This window comes from Bison bison, unplaced genomic scaffold (assembly GCF_000754665.1).
Source record: "Bison bison bison isolate TAMUID 2011002044 unplaced genomic scaffold, Bison_UMD1.0 scf7180017864526, whole genome shotgun sequence".
In the NCBI taxonomy this organism is placed as follows: domain Eukaryota; kingdom Metazoa; phylum Chordata; class Mammalia; order Artiodactyla; family Bovidae; genus Bison; species Bison bison.
In genome coordinates this window covers 2,442,899-2,455,368 of record NW_011495077.1, presented here as the reverse complement: position 1 = coordinate 2,455,368, position 12,470 = coordinate 2,442,899, and the positions used below count along the sequence as shown (strand labels likewise).

The 12,470-nt window shown below is 45.2% G+C and overlaps 1 long non-coding RNA gene across 1 annotated transcript in view; it reads left to right on the top strand.

Annotated features, from left to right (window-relative positions):
* The window catches only part of LOC104982018, a 90,926-nt gene continuing 78,456 nt past the window's right edge, over positions 1-12,470 (top strand). The window contains exon 1 of the long non-coding RNA XR_824458.1: positions 1-2,314. This is a non-coding gene — a long non-coding RNA (uncharacterized LOC104982018). The remainder of the gene's footprint in view (positions 2,315-12,470) is intronic.

The following is a 12,470-nucleotide window of genomic DNA, read 5'->3' as shown; positions in this document are numbered from 1 at the left end:
ACAGTTTTAGGTGAGCAGTGAAAGGACTCAGCCATACGTATATATGTGTCCATTCTCCTTCAAACTCCCCTCCCATCCAGGCTGTGAAATGGCAGGTTTTTAAAAAGCAATTTATACCTTTCTGTAATATTTGACTTACATCCAGGTATCATATTGCTTTCATTTGTAAATGGTTAGTAGAAAATGTCTGAGATGTGGTATTATAAGCCATTTAAATTTTATTCTTTACATTTTTTTGTTTTAAAAACAAAATGATTGCATGAGGTTTAAGAATATCCAGAAATCAGGAAAAGAACTGGGGAGTGGGTTACTACTTTGTTCCTGTCTTTGGGCTGCAAATATTTGTCAGTTAGATTCTAAAACTTCAGACAAAGCAGCCTGGTGGAGTCCATTTGTGTGTCATCACGTGGCAGCTTCTCCAGCCCTCACCCACCACCCCCGCCTTCCCAGTAAGAGCAGCCACCTCCTAGTGGGTTATGGGTGGGTGTAAAATGTGTGTGTGTGTGTGTGTTGAGTAGTGTGGAGAGATAACGCCCTCTCCTCTGGGTTACACCTGCTCAAAACAGCCTTGAGCCCTTGGTGGGGGGGCAAAAACCTGATTTGGGGCTGACAGGGTCAGGGCAGTTTCTGGGATCAGCTGAGTCCTCTTTCCACCGCGTCTACCTCCTTCTCTCCCTACACAATTCTCTCTCAGGGGCCACATCAGTGGACCTGCCAGCTGGTCTTGGTCAGGGCCACTCTAGCTCCTCAGAGATTCTGTAGGAACCTTGGTTGTCAAAGGGATTCAGCTTCCTTCCTCTTAGGAGTTCTGCTTCTGTGCAAATGTGTAGGAGCAAAGAGAGATCTGCTGGGATGCCTGCAAGCATCCAAGAACCATGTACTATATCCTAGTGGATAATACATCAGGGGAGGGCTAGCGGGGCACCATTTATCTACAGAGTCTGAATCCAGGCCCTCATTCAGTTTAATATCCTTTATTGGTATAACAATAATTCACAAAGGGAGGAATTGCTCCATTGTTCCTGTTACATTTCTGGTAACCAGTTAGATTCGAGATAAAATTGTTAGGTTTGGTCAGTGCCCTCAGGTTCTCTCTCTCTTTGTCTCCCAGGGAATGTCTAGCCTTCCCAGGGAGTATTAATTCCTCAGGGGCCCTGAGGGAAGGTTAGTGATTCTGTATCTCAGCATTTTGGTTCAGACACAGGAAATGTAACTGGACAGTGTATGGGGCTGGAGAAGGGAAGAGTTCTTCCTTCTAAGTTCTAAGCCAGAACTTCACGACTCTGCATTTGACGGTGGAACACTGGTTCTGCTGTGGGATTGGCTGTCTTCTGTTTGGGGATTAGTGTGGCTACTGGTTTCTCTTCACATCTGATTTGGAGATGCTAAGGGTGTGCCTCTGATCCAAGCTCCCTTAATTATCCTAATGATTCAACAAGAATTTATCAAGAAGCTGCTATGTGATGGTCGAATGACCCCACACTGCCTTCAGCTTAGAAAGTTTATATGCCATTGCTAAACAACATCACTGCAGTGAGAAAAATGAGGCAAGTGTCCAGGGGTGGAGAAGGGCATCCAAGAACCTGTTTATAGCTTCAATGCCCTCAGGGCATGAAGCCACAGGATAGCTAGGATGGACCTGGGAAGGACTGGGGTAGGTTCTAAATAGGAGGAATAAAGAAATCTGCTCAACTCATATCCTGGGTGACTTCTGGAAATAGCCTCCCGGCTCCACTGCTCCAGTGCCCCAGTGGGTACCTGTCCATTGTCATATTCTGGCATCTCAGTCTCTGCACGTGCTTGTCCCCTAAAGCTGTTCTTCCTCCTGAAGTTGGTGGCAGGTGGTACTCTCTGGGAAGTCAACCGGGGAGGCCATAGCCTTTGTGAGTAGGAGGGAGTTAGCCAGAAGGAGAAGTCATGGCTATCTTAGAGATAGTCTCCAGGAAGGCGAGAGGCTATGAGGAAGCTCTTGCCCCTGACTCAGACTTGCATAGGGAGTCCAGTTCCTTCCTTTTTCTGGGCTTCAGGGAGTCTATGCTTGAGATTACTACTAGTGATGGGGAAAAGTGACTGCCTGACCCTCCCCCTCCCTACTCACTTATGGTAATCGGGCGGGCTGTTAGGTTAGGTAATAAGCAACCCCCAAATCTCCGTGGGTTAACCCAGGAAGAATTTATTGCTTGCGTCACAGTTGAGTGCAGGCTCTGTGTCCCTCCTGGGCAGCTGTTCTTCAAGTAGAAACTCAAGGAATCTGGTTGCTTCTACCTGGCAACGCCATCATTTCAGAATTCTTTACTTCCAATCATACCAACAGGTGAGAGGGTAAGCCAAGGTTCTTGGGGGAATCTTTTTTTTTTTTTTTTCCTTGGGGGAATCTTAAGAAAGCCAGGCACAGGCAGAAATTATGACGTAGCTTCAATTTAGCCGTCAGGGAGGCTGAAGCTCTAGTCTTGCCATGTCTGCAGGAGAGGAAATGGGATGGTCAGCACCACGCCTGTGTCTGTTATATTCATGCAGAGTCTTCAGCCCCCACAGCTGTCGCAACTACTTAGTTTTCAGATGTCCCTCCAGACTGGTCTCCCTCTCCAGTACAGAGTTTCAGCTTTCTTGATTTTTTAAAACTTTAATGGTCACCTGTGTACGGATCGCGCATAAATATTTGAGACTTAAGGCGCTGTGTGGTTCCATGACCACCATGTAGAAAGTTGTTTGACAATGTTTGCTTAGTTGAATGAAGGGAGAAGGCTAAGGATGTCTGGAGAAGCCGTCTCGGAATCAAATTTAAAGTGTCAACTACAAACTGCCTGTCAACTACAAATTGGCTCTTGCCAAGAGCGTTTCCCAGCGACTGAACAGCAACAACAAGGGCATTTGCCGTCTGCCTCTGCAGAGACTGAACCCTGTGCTGCTGCAGCTGCTGACCTTCAACACCCGCTGAGGGGAGTGCAGGGTGGAGAGTGAGGCACTCTGTGCTCCAGGGAAACTGGTGGAACAAGTCTTTAGGAAGTTAATGCTTTTAGGAACCCATTTCATGATTCCAATCCTTGCATCTCTTCATATCTGCTGCTGCTGCTGCTAAGTCGCTTCAGTCGTGTCCGACTCTGTGCGACCCCATAGATGGCAGCCCACCAGGCTCCCCCGTCCCTGGGATTCTCCAGGCAAGAACACTGGAGTGGGTTGCCATTTCCTTCTCCAGTGCATGAAAGTGAAAAGTGAAAGTGAAGTCGCTCAGTCATGTCCGACTCTCAGTGACCCCATGGACTGCAGCCTTCCAGGCTCCTCCATCCATGGTATTTTCCAGGCAAGAGTACTGGAGTGGGGTGCCATTGCCTTCTCCTAGTCTTCATATCTAGAAAAGCACTAAATCCCTTCATGGTGACACACCACATTAGTTTGATCTCTGGTGAGCAGCTAAGATCAATCATGTGAGTGTTTTGTGACCGACTCCCAGTAAAACCTCTAGACACCAAGGGTTGAGTGAGCTTCCCTAGTCGACAACACTCTGTACATACTGCCAATATTGATGCTAGAATTAAGCATGCACACCTTCTCTTGCACACCAGCATCTCCTCTTCCTGCCTAGATCTGTGGGGCAGACTGCGGACCTCTTGGGCAGGAGCCAAATGAAACGGAATTGATTTGATTCATGTCATGTCCTTCCCTAGGAATGGTTATAAGCAGTAGTATCCCTGTGACTCCATCTCCACCTCCTTGACTGCCTCTCACTGTGGCCACCAGCCCCTTCCAGTCCTCGCCCTTCCCCGTGTGGCACACGGTACCTGTCATGCCCAACCCCTCCCTCTGCAGTGCTGCCATTGCCCAGTTCACCTTCTGCTGCTTCCTGCCGCTGACCACCACGTGGGCCCCATCCTGGGCCAGACCCTGGGCGATGGTGAAGTTGATCCTGCAGGAGAGATGGAGAAGATGTGACAGTCAGCCCAGGGCTGAGCCCTTCCTTTCTTGCTGCATTTCTAGCCTTAAGGCCCCAAGTGAATTTCCTACTATCCTGGAGCAGCTAACCTCGTGCCCTGCTCATGGATGATCAGAGGACTGGAGAGACTCAAGAGGGCACTTTCCTTCATGGGTGTGTTGGACAGCCTGCCTGTGTATATCAGATTTTAGCTTCACTTTCTATTCAAACAACTGCAACCTGAGAGTTTGTTGCCTCCAGTCTGTGAAACCACTGGGCACCTACAAGCATGCAACTTGGAAGCATGGGGTCTAACTCCATCCAGGGCGTCTCTCGATCAGTGGAGGAAGGGCACGAATGGCTGAACTGTCCCCCTGACTTTCCCTGATGGATGCTCTGAGATGTAGTTCCTAAGTTGCCCGGAGGACCTGTAGAATCTAGCACCTGGTGGCCTGTAGTGGCAGCCAACTCCATGACCGGCCCATGCTGGCTTTCTCTCCTTTCCTGCTCCCCTCCTCTTTCTCCTTAGGGTCACATTCCCAAATAAACTATGCCACTTCTACCTGGTAGGCTCTGCTCTGTGGGGGTGAATTAAGACAACGAGGTCGACAAAATCTAGAGATGCCCACAATTCCCAGGTCCCCCAGATGTTCTCTCACGCATTTGTAGAGCCTGTGACCACGGTGACTTTGTTGATGGGGTTGGTGTTACCCTGGCTCCCCTGCTGGTGCTCCTCAAGGACAGTGAGGCCTAGAGGGCAGGAGGCCTCTCCAAGCTCGGGTCAGCGGCCTAAACATACTGGTTTCTGTTGGGTCTTTCTCTTGGTGAGCTTGGTCTACAGAGGTTTCTAGAAAGTTAATCAGTTGCAGGCAGCAGCACCTCTGCTTAAGGAGCTGATGCAACACCTCCCTGGTTGGGCTAGATCCCGGGCGGTCTGGGGATCACCCTGGGAAGCTCAGCCTAGAGCCTGTTCTTCTAGTCCTTCTCATGGTTTTCTGAACACAGACTTTCCCATATGAAATCTTTTCTGTTTACACTAACTGGAGTGGTTTCTGCTGTTTAGAAGCAAATCCTAACCTATTCTCACACAGGTTCAAAAATTATTTATTCATCGAGACCCTTAGGATAATGAACATGTACTATACAGGTTTGCTGCCTGAAGACCAAACAAATTGAGGTGTGAAAGGGCTTTGTAAAGTACCTAAAATATAAGCAGTTCTGTAGCTTCTTATAAGGCTTGATGTGCGTTTCATCATCCTATCCTTGAGAGACCCCTGGCCTGAACCTCTGGATGCAGCTCACCCTGCTTGCAGTGCTTTGGCCTGCCTGCTTTCCCTCCCCCGGCCTCTTCTCTGTTTTCAGTGCATCAAGGGGATCCCTTCTGATGTATTATCTCCTCCATGTGACCTAGTGGTCCTGTGCTTACTCCCCTTCTAGCATTTATGGGACTGACTCTAACGGACTGTGCTACATTTATCACATTTAACAGGGTGCCCACCACCTGGTACTTGCTTAACAGATATTTGTTAAAGGAATGAAAAAAAAAAATGAATCAATTGAGATTTGGCTGCAGTGAGCTAGTGAGGTTGTAGGGACCCCTTTAGACCCCTGGGTTAAATTTCTTAGTCACACTCTTCCCCTGTGCTGTCCGGCTGTGTCTGCAAACATTTACTTTCAAGAAGCCATTCTTGGTTTTTAAGTGCTCAGGCTTTGAATGGCATCAGGCCTTGTGTGCACAGCGAACTTGTGTTTTCCTGATGTTTAGGATTCTGACCCTCTGCTCAAATCTCCACAAATCTATAGTTCTGAACTGATTTACATAAAACCAATTCCCTTATTTAAGCACTTAAACTTTAGTAAATCTTAGGCAAATATCAAAGCAGGTAGTGCTTTTGAAGTAAACTATATATACAAAAATTCATAATCTTTTATCTCAGAAACTTAGCCCCTATGGTTCCTATTCATTTATTATGGTTCCTTACCTCCCCTGTAGCCAGGGATTCAAAATAGAAGGGTTTCCTCATCCTCCTACTTAACTTTTTGTCAGTGTCACTCCAGGCAGTTTATTCTTAAATCTCTGGGGCTTCATCTCGTCCAAGAACAGAATCCCTCGATTTCCATTCCCCAAACCATTTCTCAGTCTTTTTGACAAGGAAGAATCTACCTGGGGAAATCAAAAAGCTAAGCATTTCTTCCCTCACCCCTCTGCCTGTTTCCTTCACATCTTCCTTTATTTTGGAAAAAAAGATACAGAATCTAGGAGTGTACTAGTTTCCTCATTTTTTTTCAACAAAAATTTAATGGGAACCTGCTATGTACTGAGTGCGTGGAATACAAAGACGCCTCTATCATAGTTTTACCTTTGGCACTCAAAGTGAACTTGTGCAACACAGATTGGGGCTTGAACCCGTGGCCTTCTAATTGAGATCACTCACCTGGTCTCAGGACTCAGTGAAGCTCAGATTCTTGATGTCATGACACAGAAAGAATTCAGTAGGAAACAAAATGATGAAGAAGTGAATTTATTTAGAGAGAAACATACTCCATGGACAGAACGTGGGCCATCTCGGAAGGCAAGCGCAGCACCGTGGTATGGGGTTGTCAGATTTTATGTGCGTGCTTTGTCGTGCAGCTGTGTCCAACTGCTTGCAACTCCACAGTCTGGAGTGGATAATTTCACAGGCTAATGAGTGGGAGGAGTATTCTAGCTATTTTGGGAAAGGGGTGGGCATTTCCAGGAATTGGGCCATGGCGGCCCACTTTCTGACCTTTATGATTGGCCTTGGAACTGCCATGGAGCCTGTGAGTGTGTCATTTAGCTGATGTGTTAAAGTGAGCGTAGTCTGAGGCTCAAGGGCTAGTAGAAGTAGACTCATCTGCCATCTTGGACCTATTTGGTTCTAATCAGTTTATGTCGTGTCCTCAGGCTATGTCACTCTTTTAAAGGTTGTGAAAGAAGGAAAGATAGCACTAAGTCATGTCCGACTCTTGCGATCCATGAACTGTAGCATGCCAGGCCCCTCTGTCCATAGGATTCTCTGTCCATAGGATTCTCCAGGCAATAATACTGGAGTGGGTTGCCATTTCCTTCTCCAGGGGAACTTCCCAGCTCAGGAACTGAACCGCAGATCTCCCATATTGCAGGCAGATGCTTTACCAACTGAGCTATGCAGGAAGCCCCTAAAAGGTTATGCCCTGCCCTCTTCCCCCCTGCTTCAAAAGTTCTCATACTCTGAACTGGGTCTGCAGACAAAAAAATGGTTATTATCCATAGTGTTAGGAGGTAAATATGATGAACACAGTTTCCAAACATTGAGGTTGCAGTGGTTAGATAAAATATATGGGGAAAAGTAATACCAGAGTGGACTCAGGAAAAGGAGCTTTTCTTATTGTGATTTTTACTTTAAAAGATGCATGCTTTTTAAAAAAGGGGTAAATGTTCACTGTAAAATTAAAAAATATATATTTGAGAAAATTCATGAGAAAATTCAGGGAAAAGTTGTGAAAGGCTTCATAGTGAATCTGACTTTGAAATGGACTGATGTCTTCCATGGTAAGCCAGGCTTTGTCTAGCACACTCTTCAGGTGATCAGATTCTGTGGGGTCACTGCACCTTTCATTGCCTTTGAGTTATTTACAACTGATAGCAATGCAAATGATGCCTATCCATCATTTATATCCTATGCAAATAAATGTTGTCTGGAGGAGATTCAATTGGTTTCCTTCCTTCCACTGTGGAAGAAATCAGCTTTGCATCTATTAAGCAAATTTATTTTAGTTTTCCTTATGGTCTCCCTCTATGTGTGGTTCTTTGAATTCACTTTTGAATCAGTTATAATATCTTAGTGGTTCCCTTCATGAATTATTGAGTTAAGTAAAAATTTTGGTACTTGTTCATTTTATATTTGTATGACAGTATGACTTTGCCTTATAAAAAATTATCCTTCAACAGAAGAAAGTAAAAATTTGATATCAAGTTAAATATTGTTTTTTTTTTTTTTAACAATTCCCTTAGCTACCTCTCTGCATATGCATTCTCATATAAAATCCATGTATTCAATTTTGCAGAAAGGGATCACAGTACAGATGGCTTTTCCCTTTCTCCATCCTTCCCACTTTTTCCCCTCTTCTTTTGTTTTTCCTTTCCTCCCTTCCTTCTTTCTTCTTTTTCCTTCCTTCCTTCCTCTCTCTCTCTCTTTCTTATATTTACTTATTTGTGATGTGGGCCTTTTTAAAAAAATTATTCACTTATGTTTGGCTGTGCTCGGTCTTTTGTTGTTGCACCAGCTTTTCTCTAGTTGTGGAGAGCGAGGGCTAGTCTCTAGTTTTGGTAAGAAGTGTATACTTCTTTTGTGGAGGCTTCTTGCCGTGGAGCACGGGCTCTGGGCACTCAGGCTTTCAGTAGTTGCAGCACGTGGGCTCGGTAGTTGTGGCTCCCAGGCTCCAGAGCACAGGTTCAACAGTCGTGGTGCGTGGGCTTAGTTGTTCCATGGCATGTGGAATTTCCCCAGATCAGTGATCAAACCCATGTCTCCTGCATTGGCAGGTGGATTCTCGACCATGGAGCTACCAGGGAAGCCCTGATGTGGACCATTTTTTAAGTCTTTATTGAGTTTGTTACAATATTGTTGCAGGAAGGGGGACCCCTTCCAGGACCTGAAACTGGGCTCTTGTCTAACACTGGGAAATGAATTGTCCAAGGAGACACATGCTCACAAACCAAGAAATTTTATTGGGAAAGGGCACCCAGGTGGAGAGCAGTAGGGTAAGGGAACCCAGGAGAACTGCTCTGCCGCATGGCTTGAAGTCTCGGGTTTTATGGTGATGGGATTAGTTTCCGGGTAGTCTTTGGCCAATCATTCTAATTCAGAGTCTTTCCTGGTGGTGCACGCATTGCTCAGCCAAGATGGATGCTAGAGAGAGGGATTCTGGGAAGTGGACAGACATGTGGTGTTTCCTTTCGACCTTTCCCTAACTCTTCCGGTTGGTGGTGGCTTATTAGTTCTGTATTCCTTATCAGGATCTCCTGTCATAAAACAACTCATGCAAATGGTTACTATGGTGCCTGGCCAGGGTGGGCAGTTTCAATCAGTGTGCTTCCCCTACCAATATTGCTTCTGCTTTACATTTTGGTTTTTTGGCCATGAGGCATGCGGGATCTTAGTTCCCTGGCCAGGGATTGAACCTGTATACCCTGCATTGGAAGGCAGATTCTTAACCACGGGACTACCAGGGAAGTCCCTCCTTAGCTGATTCTTAAAGGATGAATGAAATAAGGAGTTTAGGAATATGAGAGGGCACACCAAGTGCAAGGAAGGTGGCAAGGAGAAAAAGCATAGTGGGAGAAACTACAGAGAGTTCGGTATTCCTGGAACATCCAGTGTGAAGTGGGGATGGGCTGGAGATGAGGCTAGGGAATTAGTTAAGGGCCAGATGGTGGCACTTACTGAATGCTGAGATAGAGAGCCTGGGCTTTATCTAGAGGACAGAGGGGAGATATTGAAATTTAATAAGGAAGGTGAAAGGGTTGGCTATTGACATGGTTAGATTTTTGCCTTCTAGAGACAATTTCTCTGTGTGTGTGTGTGTGTGTATGTGCTTATGCACAGTTTGATCTGGCAGCTAAGAGATTACTGTAGCAGGAGATACGAAGGTCCTAAATCAATTGAATACTGTCAGGAAATAGATGACAGAATCAAACTGGATAAATTAAAGAGAGTTTTCATGAAGGGACTATTTTCAGAGGTACGGTATAGGAAAGGTGCAGGGATTGTGTGGTACCTGGAGTCAGCAACAGGGGAGTCAGCAACAGCTACCATCCAGGCCTGAAGGGACAAGAAGAGGAAGTTATTCAGTCAGTCAGTTGTGTCTGACACTTTGCGACCCCATGGACTGCAGCACGCCAGGCTTCCTTTCCATCACCAACTCCTGGAGCTTGCTCAAACTCACGTCCATTCCGTTGGTGATGCCATACAATAATCTCATCCTCTATAATCCCCTTCTCTTCTTGCCTTCAATCTTTCTCACCATCATGGTCTTTTCTAATGAGTCAGCTCTTCGGATCCAGGTGACCAAAGTATTGGAGCTTCAACTTCAGCATCAGTCCTTCCAATGAATATTCAGGACTGATTTCTTTTAGGATCGACTGGTTTGATCTCCTTGCAGCCCAAGGGCCTCTCAAGAGTCTTCTCTAACATCACATTTTTATTTATTTAAAAAATTTTTAATATGAATTTATTATTTTAATTGGAGGCTAATTACTTTACAATACTGTAGTGGTTTTGCCATACATTGATATGAATCTGCCACGGGTATACATGTGTTCCCCAACCTGAACCCCGCTCCCACCTCCCTCCACATCTCATCCCCTGGGTCATCCCAGTGCACCAGCCCCGAGCACCCTGTCTTGTGCGTCGAACCTAGATTGGCGATTCATTTCACACATGATAATATGCATGTTTCAATGCCATTCTCCCAAATCATCCCACCCTCGCCCTCTCCCACAGAGTCCAAAAGACTGTTCTATACACCAGTGTCTCTTTTGCTGTCTCGCATATAGGGTTATCATTACCATCTTTCTAAATTCCATATATATATGTTAGTATACTGTATTGGTATTTTTCTTTCTGGCTTACTTCACTCTGTATAATAGGCTCCAGTTTCATCCACCTCATCAGAACTGATTCAAATGTATTCTTTTTAATGGCTGAGTAATATTCCATTGTGTATATATACCACAGCTTTCTTATCCATTCGTCTTCTGATGAGCATCTAGGTTGCTTCCATGTCCTGGCTATTATAAACAGTGCTGTGATGAACATTGGGGTACACATGTCTCTTTCAATTCTGGTTTCCTCAGTGTGTATGCCCAGTAGTGGGATTGCTGGGTCATAAGGCAGTTCTATTTCTAGTTTTTTAAGGAATCTCCACACTGTTCTCCATAGTGGCTGTACTAGTTTGCATTCCTACCAACAGTGTAAGAGGGTTCCCTTTTCTCCACACCCTCTCCAGCATTTATTGCTTGTAGACTCTTGGATGGCAGCCATTCTGACTGGTGTGAAATGGTACCTCACTGTGATTTTGATTTGCATTTCTCTGATAATGAGTGATAAGATCACATTTTGAAAGCATCAGTTCTTCAGCACTCAGCCTTCTTTATGGTCCAAATCTCACATCCATACGTGACTACTGGAAAAACCATAGCTTTGACTATACAGACCTTTGTTGGTAAAGTTGTGTCTCTGCTTCTTAATACACTGTCTAGGTTTGTCATAGCTTTTCTTCCAAGGAGCAAGCATCTTTAAGTGGGTTACCCCAACAAAGAGAGCTAGAGGGCTGCGCATCAGGAGCTGTGACTTCAGGTCAAGTGTTTTGGCAAGATTCAGGCACCCCTGCAGGAGGGAGCCAAAACAGTGATTCAAGATTTCGTTTTCTGAATCTACAACTTCATTCCTTTCCCTTCTCTGACCTACTATTATCAATACTATTACCATCTATGGTGCCCTCCATTGTCAGAACCCTTTGGGAAGCCAGGTGTAATCTATATAGGTCAGGTATAGACAGCCTCCAAGAACACAAAACAGAGTAGAGACCAGGAAGGCATAATTCTGAAGGGGCAAGTACAAGATAGTGTTGGGGAGGAAAAAAATTTCTCCTACCTATTGGCTGGTGTATTCATTAAACTGACATAAGACAGATTATTTTTTTAATTGTATAAGGCCATTTATATAATGTCTTCAGCCACACAAAGCAACAGCTAACATTTATCAAATATTTACTATAAGGCTAATATTATTCTAATACATTATATGAGTCAAGTCAATCCACAGAATAATCTGAAGATAGGTGCTTTAATATCCCCATACACAGATCAGTTCAGTTCAGTCACTCAGTCGTGCCCGACTCTTTGCGACCCCATGAACCGCAGCACGCCAGGCTTCCCTGTCCATCACCAACTCCCGGAGTTCACTCAAACTCACGTCCATCGAGTCGGTGATGCCATCCAGCCATCTCATTCTCTCTCCTCCCCTTCTCCTCCTGCCCCCAATCCCTCCCAGCATCAGGGTCTTTTCCAATGAGTCAACTCTTCGCATGAAGTGGCCAAAGTACTGGAGTTTCAGCTTTAGCATCAGTCCTTCCAGAGAACACCCAGGACTGATCTCCTTTAGGATGGATTGGTTGGATCTCCTTGCAGTCCAAGGGACTTTTAAGAGTCTTCTCCAACACCACAGTTCAAAAGCATCAATTCTCCGGTGCTCAGCTATCTTCACAGTCCAACTCTCACATCCATACATGACCACTGGAAAAACCATAGCCTTGACTAGACTGACCTTTGTTGGCAAAGTAATGTCTCTGCTTTTCAATATGTTATCTAGGTTGGTCATAACTTTCTTTCCAAGGAGTAAGCGTCTTTTAATTTCATGGCTGCAATCACCATCTGCAGTGATTTTGGAGCCCAGAAAAATAAAGTCTGACACTGTTTCCACTGTTTCCCCATCTATTTCCCATGAAGTGGTGGGACCAGATGCCATGATCTTCGTTTTCTGAATGTTGAGCTTTA